The 11,188-nt window shown below is 36.6% G+C and overlaps 1 protein-coding gene across 1 annotated transcript in view; it reads right to left on the minus strand.

The window, feature by feature from the left end:
• The window catches only part of Grem2 (gremlin 2, DAN family BMP antagonist), a 107,838-nt gene extending 101,660 nt beyond the window's left edge, over nt 1-6,178 (minus strand). Inside the window, exon 1 of the mRNA XM_027928430.2 lies at nt 5,985-6,178. The gene's annotated coding sequence lies outside the window, so the exon portion shown is untranslated. The remainder of the gene's footprint in view (nt 1-5,984) is intronic.
• Between the last annotated feature and the right edge of the window lie 5,010 nt (nt 6,179-11,188).

Below are 11,188 nucleotides of genomic sequence, written 5' to 3' on the forward strand. Positions count from 1 at the left end.
TTATACAATGGGGATGATAATAATGATATTAGTTAAGACTTTTGTAAAGGTTAGATGATACCTGTTAAATGTTTAGCAAATATTCATTCTTGAGTTAACTGTTTATAAGAAGGAAGAATGCAGAACCGATGTTTAGGGCTGGAATGAAACAGGAGGATCCGTTTCCACATTCTCTTTGTAAAGGGTGAACTCAGGAGAGATTGTAGGCTTTCCCCAAGTCTGTGAAAAAGGGAACAAGACCCCAAGTCTCCTGAGTTTTGTAGATTAAGAATTTTCCATAATAACCGATAACTCTTTTCTAGGTCAAAAAAAAAGTCCTAATGCTGTTTGGCTGTGAAATAAAACGATGTTTCTAGTCTGCTTTCTCCAAAGTTTACATTATCTGAGTTTGTAGGTGCAAGATACTATAAGTGTATTTTCCATTGTATTTGTTGTGTTGAAGTCTTGAATATTTCACATTTCCTTACTGTTTAAAATTTTTCATAAGAAACAATGAGGGGTGGTCTCTTTGGGCAGAGAATGTGGCCCGAAACATCAAGCATGACTTTATCAGAGGGGTGAAAATTAACACAGATCTATTTTGCTTCCAAGTAGTAAGTTTGAGAGTGAGCATTTTTAAATGTGTTTTTAGTCTTTCAGCCAATCTCTCAATTAATAATGTCCAACCAATAGAACTGAAACCATATATACAATTTCAATCATTTTATAATGGTTTACTGCTATAGAAAGATGTTTGTTATTATTTTTGTATATGTGAATAACTGTTTTATATAGGAATTAAATGCAAAAATGTATGTGACCATATTAAGTAACAGACTAAGTTAGTAATAACCACATTTACTATAATTATTGTTATTATTATTATATAAAGAAAATGCCTAACAGATATCTTTGAATGCATGACTATGGTATTCAAAAGGTTATATTGTCATCTATCCAATAGCCAATGCTATGGTTATAAGAAATTTTCCTAATAAAACTTGCAAGTTTGTAGTGAGGATTAATTAGAACATATGCATGGATGTATCTGTTATAATTTGGCACATGATACACATTGCACAAATGTTAGATGAATTTGACATTTTCAAATGATTAATGAGAAAAAATTAAAGATCACTTGAAATTTTAATGAAATTTAGATTCCTAGCAAAGGCAGCTGGTAGAGAAATCTTATTATAGAGCTCTTGGATTTTTACTAACTATAAGTACGATGTTACACATTTATCAACTTTCCTAAAACGTTACTACTATAATTAGAAAATATAATACATTAACCAGTGTTCATGTTATAATTGCATAAAAACAGAGAGAGGCAGTTAGTTTTCCACAGATGATAAGATTAGCTTCCTCTCAGCCCTTGGAGTCACAGCTGTACAGCCAGGTTGAATAATATTTTTAATGCAGACAATGTTTGTATTAGACAAAGTCAACTTAGCATTTCACATGAGCGAGTCAAGTGCTCCCCTGCTCAGTGTGTTCTCTTTCTTCCCCTTCTTCCACTGTTTAAATAAATTATAGGAGAGGAGAATTTTAGCTTGGAACTGCTTCTAATCCATACCATGAAAGTCATGTCTGAGAATATTTGTGTGCTTGCCTTCATGTCCTCAAAAACTCCCCTTCAAAAGAACTTTTCCACAAGCTGTGTATTTCCTTTGTTTCTACTTCCCTCACAAGCATAATTCAGAAATGGCTTCTTAGTGAAACATGCCCTTGAGTGTGTCTTCTTATGAGGGTCATTGTATCTTCCAAAATACTACGATCCAACTTAACCCTATTTTATTTCTTAATCAGTTACATGTCTATCAAGGGATTTTCCTTTCAATGGCAAGATTTTACCTTACTGAAAAGTAATTTTTTTAAAAGGAGATAGGACCCCAAATTTCTTTATCTTAAAAAAGTAGGAAAGTACTAGAATAAAGTGAAAAACAGCAGCAGAGACTTGGGGCCTTAGGCTTCAAGTGATAAATCTTGCAGTTGCCCCATAACCCTCAGTCTCTAGGACGTATTTCTCCCTCTCTTATTTGCTAATAACTACTATTCCAGCATTGGTTGTAGTTGCATGGTGAACCTGGATGGATCTCTCACATTCACCCAAGCTTTCCCATGAAGGAATGCTGTGTAGTTCCAGATAGTAAATGGGATGCAGAGGTGGCTAATCTGGTTTAAAATGGGAGAGACACAGTGACCTACCTCCCTTTCCTCCCAGACACCAAGGAATCTTGGCTTTGTCCTTGAAAAAACTCTGCTTCAATTCAAGGGCACCATACCTCCCAGCAGAATAAAGAGTCACCAGAGAAGAGTAGAAATCAGAGCTTTCAAGGCCTCATTCATGCATACAGGCTGCTGATTTCTTGGTAAGGAAACTAAGACTTCTGGAATCCACGACCCATAAACCTTGGAATCACTTTTGCCTGGTAAAAACACCCTGGCCTCTCTCTCTCCAGCGCATTCATTGCCAGCCCAATGCTTTCGCCTTCTCATCTCTCAGGAGTAGTAGCTTTCTTACCCAGAATGCTGTTGTTCTGGGCCTCTCACGTGCAGTTTCAAAAGCTCCTCTCTGAGCTTTCTTCGGAGGTCCTCACTTTCAATAGTGAATATGTGACAGCTGAACTAAAGACAGCAGAGTGACAAGGGTGCCCCTGGAGCTAACATCTCACTTAGCTAAATGACAAGGAACCTTTCAGAAGCCACCACTGCCAGTCCCAAGATGCCTGCTTTAAGAATAAATAATTCCCCCTACTTTGAAAACTTCTAGTTGGACTAGATTTAGGATGAACTATTTTTACACATTTCTTAGCTTCTAATAAGTAGATGCATTTTATTTTTTAGCACATGTATTGTTTTTTGCTTTCCTTATTTTGTCAGACAATACCAATTTTGGAAGTAAAACTAGAAACAACTCTCCTGGATGGTGTTATCCCTTATTAAGACTGTAGACTTGGCTCTCCAAAGGAAGGAGGGTATAGGAAGTTGGAGATACTTTAGCCATTTGGAGTCTCCTCATGGACCAGAGGAGGCATTATTATTTTAGAGTTTGCATACTGCCCCCTCCTGGTCTTATATACAGGAGTGTTACCACATGTCAGATGTGCTTATTATGATCCCACACTTGGGTGTTAGGTGGCTGTGAACACAGAGGAGTTTGTTTCAAATATTCAGAACATCTCATCAATAATTTACACGTGAAGCTAATAGTGAGAAAATAAACTCCCTATTCCTTTGGCTCCTGGATTTATATTTAAGGATGCCCATCATTACATCTCACTTCATATCCTTATTGATTCAACCCTCTTATTTCCCATCCTCTTAGCTCTCACATGCCTCTGGGACTCTACAAATCAGTTCTCTAACCAAGGGCTGCATCCTGTTGATGGTCAAAGACACCCTCCCTACTAAACTAAAGGTGGTGGTGATGGGAAACAGGCTGAAGTTGTAGGTCAGTTTTTACGTAAGTCTGAGGACTATATTTTAACCTGACATGATCAAAATTAACCACACATTACTAAGTCAACATATCCAATTCACAGAGACAAAGAAACTAACTCACAGGAAGAGAAGCAGCTAATCAAACTAAAACAATAAAACAAACAACAAACAAAAACCAGCAGATGATACCATAGGTCTAATTTACAATTGCACATCTTTCCCTTTAAACAATTTGTCTCATATGTTTGCCCTTTGTGGGACGGGTACTAAGCCCTATATTGGGGACATTTTCCTTAGCTGCAATAATTCATTAGAATTCTTGTAACTACTTAAAGAATCTGATACTGAGGTCATACCTACAACCCAACAGAATTGCTTTCGTACACTGGAGTACAAATGTGGCTGGACTCATCTGTCCTGTGCCTGTCAGGCTTCTGCAGACTCCCAGTGTTTGTCCTTGACCCATCAGGCCAGGCTTCTCCCTTAAGAACTCAGGGCCCAGACTCAGGCTCTAAACCCATTCCTTTGCATTAGAAGAGGGTTAGGGAAGAGGTATTTACTTTGGAGAGATTTAAAACAACTACCTAGTTTAAACTTTACCAAACTTATGGGTATCTAAAACTCTGGCTGCCTATACTAAAATTTGTAGAGAATGAACATGAGATTACCTCTCTCAATGAAGAATGATAATATGAAATGATGAATAATCAAAGTGTTGTTTGTATTTATCTTTGAAAAGTCATCAGTGTTTACACAAAGTGATATATTCGGTTTTACATTCAGTCAGTCAATACTAACATGCCCAACATTGCTTTAGAGTTTGAATGATAAGAGAGAATTGGATTTTAACTTACTTTAGATATTACATTTATAGAAGATTGGCAAATTCTCATGATGCCAGTCTACTCTTGGGACTACAAATAGAATTTAGTTGGATCAATTGGTTGCTTTTATTTAAATAGGTAAGTACTTTTCAATTGGGAGTTTCCTTTGTGATGTAAAAGGAGTAAAATATTCACCTATAAAGTTAAAATGCCATCTCTTAAATATAATATTAACTTACCAAATATATTCTTTAACATGATTTCAAAAATAAGCTTTCATGACTACCTGGTATAGCCAAGCACGTATTTCCCTTAATGACAGAAGAACACATTCATCTGATAAAAAACAGATTATTAAATTCTGTGTTGTAACATGTAAAACAAATACGGTTCTTACGACTTCCTTATTGTCCTTGGTCAGGCACAACTTGGGATAATAATCATTCTGAAAATCAGGTACCACTGAATGGTGGGTTGATTATGAATTATCAATGAATGGCATGGATATGATGCACTAAGAACTCACTGAGAAGAGTACTATTTTGATGTACGATACCCTATTTGATTGCTCCTACACTTGCTACAGTGACATTCTCTTGTTGACTGGAATCCCAATCTGTGTATAGTCTCCAATGCAGAAAAAGCACTTTTTAATAGGGATTCTGAGCAGTTCATTACCAGTACATGAACACTGCTCAGAGCAAGACCAGTTTTTTAACTGAGTCTTTATGCAGTTTCATCTGGCTTTTCTGGGGAAAGACTGAACTCATTAAGCAATGTTAATTTAATCACAAGTAATCAACAGGGGAAAAAAGTTGCATAACCATCTTTAAAATTCTGAATCAAGTGTGATGAAATTCCAGGAAAATAGATTATTATCATTTTATTTATTTATTTATTTTTACAAAACTTGTACTTCAAAAATAAAGGAAAGAAAGAAGCAGCCAGAAGCCTACCAGTGTGGGATTGAATAAGATCAAACAAACAAACAACAACAACAAAAAAAAACCCTGACATTTCCTTACAAGTATCATATCTACTGCATGGTTCTCCAATTCATAACTTTTTAACATAGTAATATATGAGAGCTTGGAATTCATCTTGTCTGGGGATGCAGAATATAAATGTATTGTTAACTCATAAGGTAAGAATAAAGCAAGTACCCAGGAAGAATTACTGGCCATTTAAACCTATGGATGTTCCTTCTTCCTTGTCTTCCTTTAATAGTAGCATAATGATATGGTGATATTTCATTCATGAGCCTAGTCCACCTTGGCCATATGCTTTAAAAATCAAAGTCGTGCCCAAGTCCACTGTGGTTCCTGCTCTTACAGGGAAAGTATTACCCTGATTCTAGGTGGGAAATGTTTAAAGACTGCTTTCTGACAATTAGGTGTTTGACTTGCCATAGGTCACCACTGTAATAGAGGTCCCCCCCAGAGATTCTTGTGGGTTGTGTGGCAACATGCAGGTATTGATGTTATTTAAAAGAAAGAGATCCCAGCCAAGTTTAAAGGTCCTTGATTTACACCTACACATAATTCAATAGGTGAATAAACCTTGTGGTCCCCAAACACACGCTGGCAGCTTTAATTATCTAGGGTGAATCAGAAGAGACGATCACTCAGGGCTGTCTATTTTGACCAGCCAAGGAACAACGTCAATCTATTACAAGTGCCTTGTAAAGGTAGAAATCAGAAACCGTGTGTAGATTAGTCGTGACAAGCTGCGTACCTGCAATGACGTGAAGGCAGCCTCCTCCTCGGGTCCCTTCTCTCTCTCTCCCTCTCCTTTCTCTGAGTTACAGTCCACAGAGGGGTTTAAGTTTGATCTCCCGCCGCCGCTTTCAGCTCTACCGCAGCCGGGCTCCAGCAGAAGCCCATAAGCAAAGCGCTGGCTGAGCGGAGGAGAGCGGGAGCCCGCGCCACTGCTCGGCTGCTGCGCCTGCAGATGCGACGGAGCCCGGAGACTGAGCTCTGACTGCTCTCGGCGCTGCGTGGGGATATTAGCACAGTCTGGGATTTCTATTGGCTCTGAACACCAAACAAATCACACCAGCCACCCCCCTCCCTTCTCTGTTTCACTCAGCGCTTGTTTCTCATCTAACCCACAAACATTGCAGCCACACACACTTCAGTTACTTGCAATGTTTCTCGTTTCCTCCCTCCAGTCTGTGGATTTACAACCTTGTGGTCAGCTCTAACATTTTTTTTAGCAGACTTCCAATCCAAACCTTCTTGTTTATGTAGAGAAATCCTCCATCCCCTGAACCCGCAGAAACCACTCATTCCCTTCAGAACTTCTTCCTCCTTTTGTAGATGGGTCTGCAATGTGAAGAATGTAGAATGCTTGTGTGTGTGACATGACCAACATTCATATGCCTCTCTCTCTCTCTCTCTCTCTCTCTCTCTCTCTCTCTCTCTCTCTCTCTCAATTCCTTTTTGTTTTGAATAACTGAGGTCAGTGAAATTAAAAGCAAGCTGAGCCTAATAACCCAAGTGAGAGTTTGACTAATAAAATCTTGAATGAATTAGGTGCAAAACATTCATTGCTTGAGTTTGTTTCCTGTTCCAAATAGCGCTTTGGTCATTATTATCCTTATTTTTGTTTATTGAATGCAGAGGTTTCTAATGCAAATCAGACTCTTGAACATCCAGAAAACATGGAACAATGAAGCCAGACCAATTCTTGTGTTCCATGGGTTTGGTGTATTATATCAGAATATGGTGATGCCTGCTTGTTTCCTCTTACTATTTTTTTTGGTCCTCTCCACCGCATCTCAGGTCTGAGACTCTTGCTATGATTCAGTAGCCAAAGAATACTGTCCAGACTCTGCTGATAGAGGCTCCTGGATGAAAATTTGTCATCTGTATATGTCAGTAGAGATAAACCTCTTGGCTCCTCAGTGTGTAAGGGTCCAAGAAAAAGAGATCTTACATACTTGGCTGGGAAAATTCCAAATAAAGCTTCACTGTGTTTTAGAAAACAGACCTTTCCTTAGCTTTTCCCCCAAAATCAATTTCACTGGTGCTTATGGAAATTTTAATGACAGTTATTCTTGACAAGAAGCCATTGCTTCCGAAATCACTAGGCTCTGTTTTGCTTTTTGACTTTAATTTTTTTCCAGCATTATTTCTTTTATATTCTATTTTTTATTTGATAATTTGGTTCCAGACACCTCATACCATATTTCCTTACAGAATCATGGGAGCTAATAATTTGTTTTTGAAATTTATTATCACCAAATTACCTGCTTTCTTTTCTTACTTGGGTAGGTTCCAGGAATTCTGAAATGCAGTCTTATTTTCAGAGAGGCCAACCTGAAATCAGTTGAAATTCACAGAAGAAAAACAAACAAAACTATATTTGGCTATTGATTCCTGCTAACCACAGTTGAACATCACTTGGCTTATCCTTATTGCTTTACTAATGCCAGTCCATTCTACAGGTAGTCAGTTTTAAAATTAATAGTACCATTAAAAATCTTTGAATGTGTAGAGTGCACTTTTTCTAAAGAGTTGAAGAGTCCTAGAAAGAGAGATCCACAGGTAAGATTTTCCAGATGTTATAGGTAGATACACAAAATAAGAGAATAATAAAGCAACTTGCTGAATGTAGACAACAAATAAGCTGGGGGATTGGATGGCTGCCCTCCTTGTATTTTCAAGATTATTTGTTCATACAAACTATTCAAATCAAAGGAAAGTGAAGGGCTAATGCAGCAGATTCTGAGTCCTGCCTTTGCACAGAAGAGCTAACAATTCATGAAAGCATCTTCTAATCTGATAGTCATTTTTCACATTATCTCAGAACTGATATTTTCAGGTAAGTCATGATTTTTTCAGCTAAGTTACCAATAATTTGCCTTGTAACTTCTTTTCTAGGGGAAAAAAAGACAGTGACTACTTTTTAAAAAATGAAGCAGAACATTATATTTTCTGCTGGTTATTTTCAGGGCTCATTATAGCTTTCCATATCACTGGAAAGACAGTGTAAAATCGTGAATAATGAAGTCACAGATAAATCTGTAACTTCATTTTAGGTAATAATTTAAGCTTTCTTTTCTCCAGTTAATGAAGAGCAAAACTGGATGATTTAAGGGTCACTTCTTATACCCAATCAGTTGTGTGGTTAGGGGAAAATAAATCATCAGTATAGATTCTTCTATATTCTTTTGATCATTTCCTACTTTAAAAGTTATTTCAAAGACATTTCTCAAATGTGGTAGCTCCATAAGCTCATTGTTGATGACATAAACATTGATTATAACAAAAACTCTTACATTTCTGTACATATAATTGTGGACTGCCATGCAGATTCATGGCTAAAAAAAAATCCCATTTTATTTTCCATTCATTCAGCCACATCAATATCGCCTGGTTTACTCCCAAGTGGCACATTTTACAAGAGACATTCACAAGTTGGCATGTATACAGGATAGTTGACAAGAGAGTGAGTCTGGATACTATAATTGATAAGAGATGCTGGAGAGAACTGGGCAGCTTTTCTTGGAGAAAGTTCTCAGGGTGAAGATTTTGAAGTATTACATGTGGAAAAGAAATTTTCAAGTATTACATGTGGAAAAGAAAATATGTTTACCATTCATTTAATGCTTCCAATGCATTGTCATCGATATTTCCATAGCTGAATCTTTAAATGACCACATGAGGACTATAGGATAACTATTATTAGGTTAATTTTATAGATAAATAATTTTTTTTTTGGTGAGAAAGTCATCTGATTTAGTCCTAATTATGGTGCCAAAGGATAGGAAGAACTTGAAATGTATTCTCAGCCTTGAGTTCTTCTAGAGAGAAAAAAGGGAGGTGGGTGAAATTCATGATAGGAAAGGAATTCTCATAATTCTCAGAATTCAACAACTAAGATTTCCTGGCACAATGATGATTTGGAGATTTTGATCTGAGTCCCTGAAGTGGTCAAGAAAAGGTCTCATAGTAATCTAAAGAGATTTTTATAGCATTATTACAAATGTTAGACTGAATGATCCAGGATTCATTTTAATTTGAAAACATCTTTGATTTTACTATTGGCCTTTCGAATACTGTTGAAGAATTTGTAATTTTATTGAATGATCTCCGTGGTATGTTAAATAAAAAAGGTCACAATGGTGATCTAAGTATAGTTATGGCCTATAGATGATTATAGGTGGCCTTTTGCCCTTCATTTGATATATCAGTAGTTCCATAGTTTGCAATAAAAAATCAAAAAGTAAGGTTATAGTTCTTTCTTTGCTATATGGAAATATGAGATTTCCACATGACTAGAATGTAAAAGACTGACATCACATTTCTAGTGTTTGAAGCTTCACATTCTTGATCTTGTCTCTACCTACCCATTTATTTTATTTCCAATGTAGGTTGAATGACATCCTAATTCTACATTTCCCTCTGGTTATCTCTTTATTCATCTAAATAGCTTTCTTTTAACCTACCTACTTGTTGACATATCTATAAATGCTGATTTAGTCCTTTTACTACCTTCCTCAGATTATTTTAGCAGTTAAATTTAAAACTGTTAAAGTGATTTTGATATGTATAGTTTTGAATCCTTTGATTTATTGGCTATTAAATTTTATTAAAGATAAAAGTCTTTACATTGTAGAAAGCCAAATTCTTCTGTTGGCTAATGTTCTGTATTTACAAAAGAGTGTCCACATAAAATCTTTTTTACTATTCACTGATATATGTGAATCTGTATTCTTACCATCCATAAATTTTGATTGTTTGTTTGTATAAAACAGCATTTATCTCTCTTGTGTCACAAAATTCCTACCCAAAAAGTGTAAGAATGATTTATAAAAGTTTTATAGAAAAAAAATATAGCCTTTACTGTGTTGCAAAAAGACCTTCTTGGCCAGAGAGTACCATCTGTCATGTTTGTGTTACCCCAGTGGAGCAGATATCATAACCCACAGATGAGCTTGGGAAATTAATAGGAAAGGGGATGACCACATATTCAACTCAAGCCCCATCTTTTCCCTTAAGACCCAGGGAGCAGGTGGTCATGAGTGTTTTTCATTCATTAGCCAATGCTTATTAGATGTCAGTAAGGCCTCTGTACTGTACTCTTAGTTCTGAGTTGTGGTTGGGAAGAGGTGAAGAGGGTGCGATAGGAGTAGAGGGAAGACACAGCCTCCTTTGACCTAAATGTGTTTATGACTTAGTGTAAGCACTGAATATATGAGATAGGTCAAATAAGATTTGGAATGACAAATGTGGCTGAAGGGATGGCCAGGATGGTCCCATTGCGGTGCTTGTCACCCCACAGTTCTTTCCCAGGCCTTACAGCTAAGGAAGCAGACCTACATAGTTGCATAGATGGGTGTAGATGTACTGTAGATGTATGGTATTCATCTGCCCCTATGGCTACAGACACCAGGCTAGGAGAGCACACAGGACTCAAAGACAGTCAATTTGCTCCCTGCAGAGATGACAGTCAGTTGACTATTGATCAGATTTCTTCTTTTGTAGATCTTAAACCAGTGTTTTCTCTCTCATTTGTTGTTTCTTTCATCTTTCTATTTACATATCTACTATTATTATCTACATCTATCATAATCTATTATGTATCTTTGTATGTCTATCTATCTATCTATCCATTCATCCACCTATCATCCTAATCTATCTATAGTTGGCAGTTGGTAGAAATATTTATGGTCCTGGTTGGAGTAGGCATCTATGAAGTTCTAATGTATAAAAGCAAGATAATGATAAAATCCATTTGTTTATTCTTTCTTAAATTCCATGCAATTTGCCTTTATTCTCTTTTTTTCTGTGTGTACTCACATACCAAATCTTCCAATGTTTGAGGTAAGTTGTTTGAATTTCTCCTCTTATAGGAGACGACATGAAGAAAAGATCCCAGCAGAATATTTTAGAAATACCTATAATATGGAAACTTATTAGGAAGAGGTTTAG

The sequence above is a fragment of the Marmota flaviventris genome, chromosome 12 (assembly GCF_047511675.1).
Source record: "Marmota flaviventris isolate mMarFla1 chromosome 12, mMarFla1.hap1, whole genome shotgun sequence".
NCBI classification, from domain to species: domain Eukaryota; kingdom Metazoa; phylum Chordata; class Mammalia; order Rodentia; family Sciuridae; genus Marmota; species Marmota flaviventris.